This window comes from Mobula birostris, chromosome 13, assembly GCF_030028105.1.
Source record: "Mobula birostris isolate sMobBir1 chromosome 13, sMobBir1.hap1, whole genome shotgun sequence".
NCBI lineage: Eukaryota > Metazoa > Chordata > Chondrichthyes > Myliobatiformes > Myliobatidae > Mobula > Mobula birostris.
The window spans coordinates 18,881,121-18,894,139 of record NC_092382.1 but is presented as its reverse complement, the minus strand read 5'-3'; the positions used below and the strand labels follow the sequence as shown (position 1 = coordinate 18,894,139).

Below are 13,019 nucleotides of genomic sequence, written 5' to 3'. Positions count from 1 at the left end.
AATGCAAGCAGTTTTTTTTCAACTGATGTTGGGTGGGATGACAACCAGAGGTCATGGGTAAGTGACTTCCCCATTTATACAATACAATACAGGCCCTTCAGCCCATAATGCTGTGCCGAACATTACTTACTTTAGAAATTCCCTAGAGTTCCCCATAGCCCTGTATTTTTCTATGCACCATGTACCTATCCAGGAGCCTCTTAAGACCCTATTGTATCCAGCATCATCACAGTGGCCGGCAGCCCATTCCACGCACTCACCACTCTGTGTAAAAAACTTACCTCTTGTGGTGATATCACGTGTCAGGACGTGACTGGACAGAGTTCCTAGCTTGCACAGAAATGAAGAATGATCGAGAAGCATGGCAGTGTAAAACATGTTTTTTTTTTGCTGTTGAATAAAAGTTCAATTCTGCAGAATATGGTTTGTGATTAGTAACCCACGGTACGTATAAAGAACACAACATCCTGAGATCTCCTTCGTACCTGCTTCCAAGCACCTTAAAACTGTGCCCTCTCTGCAGATTTTCTCTTGTTTGTGACTGGAGGCAGAACAAAGGTGATTTTCACAACAGCTGATGTAAAAGATTTTGTTCCCTTTCTCCGAGTTCCCGATCCTTGCATTTAGACAGCTGGAGCTCAGCTCTGTCTGAGAGACCCATCGGTTCCCATTCCCTCATCAGCCGGAAGCTCCCCGGGGCCCGTGTACGGATGGTGGGGCTGAGAGAGAGGGAAGAGAACAGGGCTGTCCCGGGATTGCGGGTCACGGTGTCTGGAGTCACAGCAATTTTCCCGAAATTCCCGCCCGCCCGGAGAGAATCGGCTGGAGATCAGTCCTTACCTGCAGTCGAAATCCTGGGCCTTTTGTATACAGCGCGCATGCGTCACATTCGGGAAGGTCACAACCTTGACGCCTGCGCATTCGGTCGGGGCTTCAGCGCCGGCGAAATTTGTAACTCAGGGTTTTATGGGTAATCACAGTGCCATTAGCAGTTTCAGCAAGCGCCGGTTCCATGTCCATAACTCAAGTCTTTTTTGTGTGTATGGAAAATTCAGCAGCTGGTTTAAAGCAGAAAGCGGCTCCCATTAAAAAAAGTACTCAATATCAACGTGTATCTAATGTCGCAGTACAATACTCTTACAAATGTAGATATAAAACACAAGAGATTCTGCAGTTGCTGGAAATACAGAGACACACACACGCAATGCTGGAGGAACTCTGCAGTTCAGGCAGCAACTAAGCAGAGGAGTACACAGTCTAGGCACGCTGAAGGAGCTCGTCCTAAATATTGTCTATTTCTTTCTTTCTACATTTGTTACCTGATCTGTTGATTTCCACCAGTAATTTGCAGAAATTAACCACCTTTTTTTCGATCAACCAGTTTCCAAATGTTTCTGATCTTTCATTTGTTGCCACATCGTGTTGGTCTCATTCCTCTTCTTCCTCGTAAACTCTAGACCCCGTAGTTCTCTGGAGCCCCAACGCCCTGACTCAGACTGACAACTCTTTGGTTTCTGACTCTGCTCCATCGAAGATTCACTCGCTAGTTTGCTGTCAGACTTTAGAGGTGCATTGCAACAACCCAGCTGTCTGAAGCACAGTCCTTTGAAATTAGTGAAAATGACCCCAAACGTTGAAAAGAACAGGGAAGAACGAGTTTAACCAACTTTATCCAGAGCCCCGGGGAACGTCAAAACAACAGTGAGCTCATCGTCTTATTCAGCCTGGGGAAAATCATGCAGGTGTATAAGATAATGATAGGCATTCGTCGTGTTGGTAGTCAGAAGCTTTTCCCAGGGCTGAAACGGCTAACATGAGGGGGCATAGGTTTAAGGCACTTGGAAGTAGGTAATTTTAAATTTTTTTTTAAATAAATAGTGGTGAGTGTGTGGAATGCACAGCCAGCGACAGTGGTAGAGGCGGATACAATAGGGTCTTTTAAAAGGCTCTTTGATAGTACATGGAGCTTAGGAAAATTGAGGGTTATGCTGTAGTGAAATTCTAGGCAGGCTCTGAACTAAGTTTCATGGTCGGGACAACACTGTGGGCCTGAGGGCCTGTAATGTGCTGTAGATTTCTATGATTCTATGAAACTCAAGGGAAATCTGCTATCCCACGGAGTGGGGACCAGTTACAACCTGTTATCACAGAGAGAGTGAGAGGATAATGGCAGGGATAGATTTTGATATACTGACATGGAACAGAAACATGGGCAGGGACCAGATGGGCCGAGTGGCCTCTCTAGTGTACATTGTGAGTGTGGTAGAGACAGTAAGGACGTGAGACACGGGATTTGATATAGAACTGATTTATCTTTCACAGATCCACAATATTGAACATCAGTCTAGTTTAAGGCTAACATCAGTAGAACAGACTCCTCCAACGCTCAGTGACCAGGGTTCAGTCCTGGGTGCGATGAGCAGCCGCAAGAACTGCAGATTCTGACAGTAACAGTCCCTCATGAACCTGCAGCTGCCGTCAGTCACCGTGATGGTTAAACATTTAACACGGAGCTAATTTGACCTTCCTCCCTGATGTGAAGTTGCTGGTGTTGCAGCTGCTGGGATGATTGAGTAAAACTCTTTGCTCACTCCGGGCAGAAATGTGGCCTCTATTTATTGTGAACTCACCGGAGCATCACAAGGTGGGGTAACTGAATGAGTCTCTTCGCACACACGGAGCAGGTGAGCGGCCGTTTCCCAGGGCGAAGCTGTTGGTGTATCTGGGATGTCCCACTGAATCCCTTCCAAAATGAGAGCCAGTGGATGACATCACACTGCTATCAACGTCATGGCAATGTATCCAATCAGATCACGGACATGGACACGTGACCGGGCTCTCCTTGTAGCGAGTGGGGCGCCGTCTTCTCCAGCATCTCCATCTCCACATTCAAGGATCGGCGACATTCAAGCGCTGGTGAACTGACAGAAACAGCGGGACTAACGTGCTGTTGTGTTTGAGATTCCCATACACAAATCCTTTGACTTTTCTACACTGTTAAAAGTTTACAAAGCACATCAGTGGGTGAAGGACAACATTTCAACTCAGATAATTTAGTCTTCATTGTGACCTCTGATAAAACAGCTCAAAACAATTCGGAGGAACAACGCCTCATCTTCTAACTGGCCACCGTTCAGGCATTCCTGCACAATATCAAACTCTCCGCAAAGCAAAGAAAAAAAAGACCATCAAACACCAAATGTGCAGTGAGAAAAATATCGAGCAAACAACTACAGTGCACGAGCGTGCACGGCCACGAGACAGTCGTCACTGTTGTCTCGGTTCAGCGCAGAGACGAGTAAACTGGAGAAGGGTTCAGGGGAGCGAGGGAGTGACGGACGCGCTGACGTGTGTCGGGAGGGGAGGGGATGACGGAGAGCGGGAACTGTATAGGGGAGTGAGGGGTGGTCGGAAACAGCGTGGGCGGAGGGGAGGATGGGGATGACGGAGACGGCGGTGGGCTTGTAGGGATGAGAGGATGCGACAGACACGATAAAGTGTGTAGCGGGTGGAGGGGTGACGGAGGCTCCGAACTGTAAACGGGAGAGAGGAGTTCACAGAGACGGTTTGCGGCGTAGGGGAGGTAGGGGTGCCGGATATGAGGGGGGTGGGGGTGGTGTTGTGGAGCCGGGTGGTGGATATGGGAAGTAGTGTAAGTGTAGGAGTGGTAGCGAAGGAATTCCAGCATCTCAGCCCCCCCCCCCCCCGCTCAAGAGGTCGATATCTTCCACCTTGAATTGTTTGTTCCGCTTTGTGGAGACTCGCAGTGAAGGGAAACTACATGGGGCACCATTTTCTGGTTCCCCCCGTCTGGAGAGAGTCAGGACTCTACACTCTCTTACCAACATTTCTGCTTCGCTCTTCTTCCACCTCTCAACGAACATTGAATCATTTTTGAACATCTGAACGGGTTTCCCACGTTCCTCGATTATTTAAAAAAAAGACTCTCGTTCTGCGCTGCAGCGGGGTCCTTGTGTTTGGGAGAATTATTTTCCTCGCGTTGCCGCTTAGTGTTTTGTATTCCTTTGTCCAACCTGTTGTTTATGTCTCTGTGGAGGAATCTATCTCTTTCCCCCGCTCCTGTGTTGAGTCGTCACCGCTCACCGTGACAGAGTCCGCCATTTCTCCAGACCTGTCGCAAGCCTTGCCGGTGACCACAGTGACACTATCTGCCTTTCACCCTGCACTCATAAATTCCCTGCTGTGCGGAAACCTGCCCGTGTCTGAACTACACGCAGCATTTGGTACACCTGTATACCTGTGCGTTGATGCAAATAGCGAATCAGCCAATCATGCGGCAGCGTCTCAACACATAAACATTGTGCAGATATGATGACGAGGTTCGGTCCCTGTTGAGTCCAAACGTCAGACAAAGGAAGAAATGTGATAGAACTGACGTTGAACATGGGATAATTATTGCTGACAGACGGAATGGTTTGAGAATTTCCCAAGCGACTAATCTTCTGGGATTTTCACGCACATCAGTGAATCAAATAACCACACGTTGCCACAGCGGCGTGCGGAAGAGCATCCGTGAACACACAACACGTCGAGCCTTGTAGTGGATGGGCTGCAGCGGCAAAAGGCGGCACCGGCTTCCACTCCTGTACCTGACAACCCGGCCACTGAGTGGGTGTTTACTGAAGTAGCTTCAACTGCAGAGGAGTCAACAGGTTCACCACCTTATGGGAAATGTACTTCCCCCTCATCTCCGTCCTAAATCTAATTCCCGAATCTTGAGTCTGTGATCCCCAAGTGTAGTCTCACCCGCCAGTGGTAATGATTTCCCTGCCTCTGATTTACCCATCTCTCTTTCATTACTTGGTTCATTTCAGTCCGATACCCTCTCCTTCTTCTGAAGTACAGTCAGTTTACTCCCAGGAGACACATAGGCTTAACCCCGTCATCACTATAATCTATTCCTCGGTACTACCTCTAGAGCCAAACCAAATTCCGTGACATGATGTTGCAGGTCTACAAAACTATGGTTAGAATACATTTAGAGTATTGTGCTCAATCCTAAACGTCCAACATTGACCATAGCACTGTGCAGCACAGGAACCGGCCACTCGGCCCACAAAGTTGTGCCGACCAGCATGAGTGGAGCCACTGGAAAATGGGCTGAAAACTTTGCAGATGTGATTCAATGCAGGAAAGTGTAAGGTGTTGCGCTTTGGGAGCTCCAACCCCGGTAGGAATTACACAGTAAACGGTAGTGAATTGTGGCGTGCGGGGGAACAGAGAGATCTGGGAATACAGTCCCATAATCCCGAGATAGGGTCACAAAAAAGCTTACAACACCTTGGCCTTCATAAATCAAACTACTGAGTACAAGAATTGTGACGTTATATTGCAGTTGAATGTGACGTCAGTGAGGACAAACTTCTATTGTTTGTCGTTCTGATCAACAATCTACAGGAAATATGTGAATAATTTGAAAGATTACAGAGAAAATTTCAATGATGTTCCCAGGACTTTGGGATCTGCGTTATAGGGTAATATTCAATAGGTTGGGTCTTGCCCAAATGAGGCTTTACCACTTCAGGTTGGATGACTCTAGAGGAGATCATAGGTTAAGGGTAAAAGATGAAATACTTAAGGGTCAGAGGACAGGGAAGTTCACTCAGATGTCGGTGGGAGTGTGGAATGAGTTGTCTGGGGAAGTGGAGAACGTAGGTTCAATTGCAACATTCTGTAGCCACTTGGACAGCTACGTGGATTGGGGGGGGAGGGGTGCATAGTAGGAAAGACTCTTTTCCGGGTGCAGGCCGATGGGACTAGAGCAGGGAACAGGTCAGAACAGTTTGGAAGAAACAAGGTGTATGTTTATGTATGTTTTGTTCAATAAGTACAGCCCATCCCAAAGAATGCTCTCCAGTAATTTACATATCCTGACGTGAGGTGGGTCATTGTATTCCAATATTATTCATCCGGCTTCCTAAATAATATAATAACATTTATCCCTGGCTTTCTGGGATCTTGCTTGTGGCTAGAGAGAGGACAAATGTATTGCTGAAGTCCCCAGTAATGTCATCTACTCCATCTCACAATAATGTGCAGTGTAGCCCCCCAGGCTCTGGAAGGTTCTCGAACTTAATTCTCTTTAAGTCAGTGGACAAGACCTCCTTACTGGTGCGGTATTTACAGCAGGAAAAATACCCTTCAGCCCATGTGCCAAAGCGACCGAGATCTGCATTCGATTTAATTCCAGTTTCAGGGGGAATGGGTCAGACGCAGACAGACAGAACTAGTTTAGGTGCTCACCTGGTCAGCATGGAAGGGCTGTGTTGAAGGACCCGTGCCAATGTTGAAAGGGATGGATCTCTTCCGAGACATTGATTCTGTATCTTTCAATAGATGCTGCCTGACCTGCTAAGTTTCTTGAATTTTTTGCATCCCGTTCTGGTCAACATTCAGTCGAGAAGATGTCTTGTGCTGGGAGAATGCAGTGGAGGTTTACCGGGACTCTGGGATACGTGTCATGGGGTGAGATTGGATTGTGTTGAAGTCCAGTGTTAATGTGCAGAAGGATCCCAGGATCCAGTTCATCGCTCCCGGAAAGTGGCTGCATGGGACAATGAGATGGTAAAGAAGGCGTACGGTCTGTTTACTTTTAATAAGCGTGGCAGTGAGCCCCAATGTCAGGCAGCTGGGTTGCAGTTTACTAAATCTCTAGATGAACCGCATCTGGCATATTGCATTATATTACCGGGAAAATGTCGATGCTTTGGACAGTGAGTAGAAGAGGGTAAACATGACGCTGCCTGGATAAGGAGAGATTGAGCAATCGAGGGATATTTGCTCGGGAACAGTAGAGGCTGAGGAAGGCCACACCGAGGAGTATGGGTATATGAGAGTCGCAGACAGAGTGGATAGCCGCTTCCTTTTTTCCTTGAGGAAGAAATGTCTGATACCAGAGGGAATGTATTTAAGGTGAATGGGGGAAACAGCATCTCATTACAAACAACAGAAAATCTTCCGATGCTGGAAATCCAAGCAACGCACACAAATTGCTGCAGGGACTCAGCAGGCTCGGCAGCATCGATGAAAAATAAAAGTCCAGTCGACATTTCTGGTCGGGAACCTTACAGTCCTTTTTCGCAGCATTTATTTATTTGTTTGTTCATTTGTTTGTTTGTTTACTTATTTAAATTTAGTGTAATTTTGTATCATTTCCAACCACTCCTGTTGTAATAAAACAACTTATGTAAGCCAGTGATGTTAAACATGATTCAGAATGTTTAAAGGAGATGTTCTTTACGTTTTTTTTTTCATTCTCATCGTGGCGGGTGTCTGGAAGGATTGCCGAATGTGATGGTGGAGGCCGATTCCATGGAGGTTATCAGATACCACATGAATGCGTAAACATGGAAGGATGTGCACCTTGTGTAGGCAGAAGGAATGGCTGTAGTTAGTCATGAAATTGTCCGTTCGATTAGTTCAGAACAACGCAGTGAGCAGGAGGGCCTGTTCCCCTGCTGTACTTTTCCATGCAGGCGAGACCACAGCGGAGTAACTGTGCGCATTTCTGGTCGCCCGCCTCAGGGAGGACGTGTTTAATCTAGAAAGGCGCAGAAATGACTCACGAATTTGTTTGCTGGGACCGGAGGACTCGAATCAAAAGGAGACGGTACAGTGACTGTGCAATGATCCCAACACCGAGGGCGATGCAGCACCGATTATCCTCCCCGACCCTACCCTCAGATTCAATTGTAGGTGACGTTAATGGTGGCAAATGGCACAACTGGTCCATAATGGAAGCGGCGTGACGTAATTCACAAACAGCGTCATTGAGTTGTTGTGCTCGCAATGAGAGGTGGTGCGTGACGTAATGACCAGAGTCTGAGGGGATTAGTTTTAGGTTTCCTCATAATGGAAGTAAAGGCACACGAACGGGGCATGTTTTGTTCGCAAATCTTACGAGCTGGCAGTAAATGAGCTCTGATTCCAGAATTTGTACCCGCGCCTGCAGCCCACAGTACTGACAGCATAACTAAGAAAATGCATGTGAATTGCCTCCCCTCCCTCACCTCCAGCCACACAGTGACTGTGGGTAGAACTTACCAACAGGATGGGACACTCCAGTGGAGCTATATCAGCGGGAACCTGAACTCTCATTGTCCAGCTTCCCAGAACCGATGGCAACTTTAATCGTTTCCATTTGGTTGCCTCTCACTCTTCGAAGATCCAAGAGATAAATACCCATCCTGGCAAACTCTCCCCATAAAAGAGCCCCAATGTCCAAGCAACATCCTTAAATATCTTTTCTACATTCCTCCCGGTCTAACCACAGTCCGCTCTTTTTCACACACACACACACACACACACACACACGCACACACAGACAGACAGGCGCGCACATACATATATACACACACACACAAACACAATATCTCTCCTGTTCTCCCAACCCCACGCGTGCACCGCTCTCGTTTCATCACCTCATTCAGCCACTCTCTCACGTCTCTCCCTCACACTCGCGTCCCTGTCTCCCTACCTCTATTTCCCCTCATTTCCTATTTTTACGGTCCACATCACTGTTGTTACTAATTTCCCGGAGCTGCCGGTCGATGGGACAGTTCGCCCGGGAATAACACCTGGGATCGGGCGGTGAATCTGGGTTGTGCTCAGGACGCGGCTTTATTAATGACCTGTCGCACCCAGTTGAACGAATATTTCACCGCGCTGATCACCTGCTCCCTGAATTTCGACTGAGTCACAGCGTAAATAAATGTGCTCGTGCAGCAGCTGAAATTCTTCAGCAAAATCCTGGCGTTGTGAAAGATCACCTCAGAATCATTGAAATCGAATCCAATTCCTTTGATCTCATAATACATGAAATTTACAACTAGTGTCAGCCACAGGGTGATGAAGCTTCCGGAGATGGCGAGGAGTAAGATCACAGACCTCCTCCTGCTCTCCATCTCCGGGTCACTGCGATTCTCGCCTTTGCCCTGACCTCTCAGTCCCCTACGGACCCGACTGGCCACTAAAATGTGCCTGAATGTCAGAGCGTTGAGTAACAGGATCACAACGAATGAACGGATTCAAAACTATATCAAGCTAATCGTATACTACCCATCCGGGGTCAGTGAAAGTATATTCCATAAGCTTGCAGAACCATGTTACATTCTCGATGATCTCTCTGGGTTCCCAGAGGAAGTAACGGGGAACATTTTTTCAGAAAGGACAGCACGGCGGTTGTTGTTAGAACCACAGCCGCAGTTTTCCCGGTGCAATATTTTGTTTTTAGTTTCTGACAGCAAATAGCGACAAAGCGATCAACAGTGAACATGACGGTGAACCAGACAGAACAGTATGTGGCTGTGAACCTCAGTACCTCGACAACTCTGCACATCGGGGTAGTGTTCAAAAAATTCCACGGAAAGTAATAATTTATGACTTGACGCACAAAGACCTCGGTGACAACGGTCAGTAGATCCGCCGCTGCCGTGGCCACCAGGTAGCGGGTGGTACAGGTAGAGAGGCCACACTTTCCCCGGGACAGGATCACAATCGCCACTAAGTTCACTGCAGGGAGAGAGACAGAGAACAGACACTGGGAATTATTGAACACATGCTCCGGGAATGGACACGGGTTCGGGTTTCCGCCAATGGCCATGAGCGCCAGAGGCGGTGAACAGCTGCTCAACTAACACCAAGCACGGGTCACACTGTCTCAGACCTGCCTTCCCCACTGTGGAGATATGACGAGATGTGGGTAATCGTCGGGAACAACAGCGATCCAGTTCCGATGGGGCCAGTTTCACTGATTTAACCTTGACTGACCGGGCCTCTGGAAAACCCAACACTCATGTGGCTGGAAGTAGGTGCAGAGGAGATGTCAGGGGTAAGTTTTTTTTAAATTACTTTATCTACAATTTTCAGTTTTACAAAGACAAAATATATTGAAGACAAAACAATACAAAGGAAATACCGCGCCAGGCGGAGAACAGACAAAACAAATCAAAAACCAAAAAAAAAAAACAAAAAGGTTGCCAGACAATTTACAAGATTACATAAGCAATGTGCAGTAAAGTGAATGAAGGAATCCGGTTAGGCACCACACCCGCTCATGAGACTATGCAGGTCAAGGTCACTGTGTATGTGAGGTAATGTGACACTGAGCCAATAAGGGTCCCCATATTCTCTCAAATGTATTCTGTGTATTGGGTTTGTGCGGACGCAGTCTTTCCATTTGTATAACAGACAACATCTGCTTGAGCCAGTGTGCGAAGGTGGGTGGAGTAGCAGACTTCCAGCTCAGAAGAATAAGTTTCTTCGCCACCACCATTCCCAGATGCAGAGCAATCTGCATGTCCCGGCAACTCAAGAGTCTCTGCAGAGCATCCAAAGATGGCGAGGTCGTGATTGGGCTGAATGTCTCTGGAATAGACTTTTGAGACCCACTCAAAGATTGCAGTCCAAAAGTTGTATAATGTAGGGCAAAACCAGAAAAGATGTGCTAGTGAGCCCTCGGCAGAGCGGCACTTGTCGCATTCAGGAGACACGGATGGGAAGATGCGATTCAGTCTTGCTTTTGAATAATGCAATCTATTTATCACCTTGTACTGCAGGGGTCCCCAACCTTGTTTGCAGTGCGGACCGGTTTCATGTTGACAATATTCTTGCGGACCGACGGACCAGCCGACCGGAGGGGCGGGATGGTTGCCAACGGACAAGAGTACCGGTCAAATCCGTTGCGTTTACCCAGTGAAGACTACAATGACCATGAAGCCTTGCGCGGGCATCAGTGCGCATGTGTAATTTGCGCATGTGTGCACCTGTTGATTATTTTTTCCGCAAATCGTTTTTGGCAATTCTATTCGGAGGTGGATGTTAATCACGACCGGAATATGGGTGATAAGTGGCTAATACACTCAATTTCGTTTCTAAAAGGCTTTATCTAACGAATTTAATATTAAACACACAGCGCATTTTCCTCGCATGAATATAGCGATAAGTCAATGATCAGGGGAGGACAGGGGAGTTTGAAGTAAGTATTGGACGAACTTCCAGTACAATTGTCAGAAGCAGGTTCGATATTATCATTTGAAGATAAATTGAATAGGTATATGGACAGGAAAGAAATGGAAGGTTATGGGCTGAGTGCAGTTCGGTGGGGCGAGGTGAGAGTAGCATTCGGCACGGACTAGAAGGGCCGAGATGGCCTGTTTCCGTGCTGTAATTGTTATATGGTTATATAAGTCAATAGCATCATAACATTTGAAGTAACGTTTGGATATTAAACACAGCGCATATTTTCCCCGTATGAACTTATAAAATCATTGCAATGCACCCGCGGAATCAGTGGGAGCCCTGGGCTTGTTTTCCTGCAACAAGACGGTCCCATCGAGGGGTGATGGGGGACAGCGATACTCGAATGGGGTTCCTTATGTTCAGTCTAATCCGCAATTTAGTTTTTGTTACATTCATCGCAGAGATATGTTGGAAATGGAAGCAATGTTTCCGGTGCTTCCGCGGCTATCTCAGGATATGGAGCCTTGACTTTGATCCAGAATGCCGGCAGAGATGTTATGTCAAACAGACTTTTCAGCCCGCCGTCATTTGCAAGCTCGAGGAGTTGATCTCCTTCCCGCGCTGACATGGACGACGCGCGCGTGATGGCTCAACAGTGCGTGACAGGGAATGAGGAAAGGTGCAGCTGACTCCTATCGCCAAATCATATCGTTTCCTCGCGGCCTGGTAGCGCATGCTCTGCGGCCTGGTATCGGTCCGCGGCCCGATGGTTGGGGACCGCTGCTCTAAATCACATTTCCCCTTAGAGTTGTCTTTCAAAAGCCCCGATAGAACTCTAGACAAGGTGCCACTCAAACCATCCCATTCAGATCTCCCTGGAGAGCTGCTTGTCTCCAGCACTGGGGCAATTCAGAACAAGGTGTCACCAAAGGCCCAGGGGTTCGCTCTGATGAATAACTCATAAGCAGTCAACACCCCAATGTAAAACTTTCCCAGTCACGCATGCGCGGAGAGATGTCCGTCCCGAGCACTGGCACCACTCTGGTCAACGTCCCATTAAAGGCAAGAGCAACGTTCGAGTCGATCCCGTGAGTTAGGGGAGAGGCGGAGGTGTACTTTCTTTTGTCATTAAATATGAACATTCAGAATGTTCTTTTTACAGGTTCGATACCATTGACGGATCATTGACGGTGCACTGAACATTAAGTTAGAAACTTGGAAAGTGATCATAAACAGGTTCACGCCGGTTAACACACAGAATAAACAAACATGAATTGCTCTGCTCACTCACCAGGACCTCCCATGACGGCAATGAACACTCGTAATATTTTATCCACACTCAAGTACCTGTCCAACATTGCAGACATTTTCCCTGTGCAGTAATTTGTCCTCCTGTGCCACAGGCGATCTCCCGGAATGAAATGTTCATGCAGCGCATGCCTGGGGTTTTAATACCATTCAGCGACTCCACGGGGACAGATTCCAACAGCTTTAAAACTAAAGATTTAAAAAAAATATTTACATTCCGATTACGTCAGGCAAGTGCAATCCCCGCCGAGACCGTTTGTGATTAATTTAGGAATTAATTGTGAAACTGCAAGCAATGGAAATTGTGATGGTTCTGAAGGGTGTATATTGCTGGAGGCAGTCCTCCAGCAAAGGGGTTTTGTTTCAATGACCATCAGACCCAACTCTCTACCTCAGTTTCGTCCATCGGTTGAAGAGATTGACTGAGAGTAAAACAGCCATTCCACTCTGATTCACCGCCAATTGTAATCACAGCTCACCGCACTTTACCCTTATCTCCCACTCCCGATTACCAGCAGCGATCCTCAGCTTGTTTGTGTGAAGTGTACCAGACAGTGCCCTGGGTCAGAAACATGTTCACCACCATTGAGAGACATATACCGTCTCAGACAGGAACGTGCTGCCTGCTGTTTCTCTGACTCCGAGAGAGAACAGAGAAAGCTAAAGCACAGGATCAGGTCGTTCGGCCCACAGTGTCTGTGCCGACCATGACGTCACATTAAGCCGATCCT

General features: G+C 47.4%; 1 pseudogene; it reads right to left on the bottom strand.

Moving 5' to 3' along the window:
• Positions 1 to 8,627: 8,627 nt before the first annotated feature.
• On the bottom strand, positions 8,628 to 12,347 carry LOC140207833 (probable G-protein coupled receptor 139; annotated as a pseudogene).
• Positions 12,348 to 13,019: the final 672 nt, after the last annotated feature.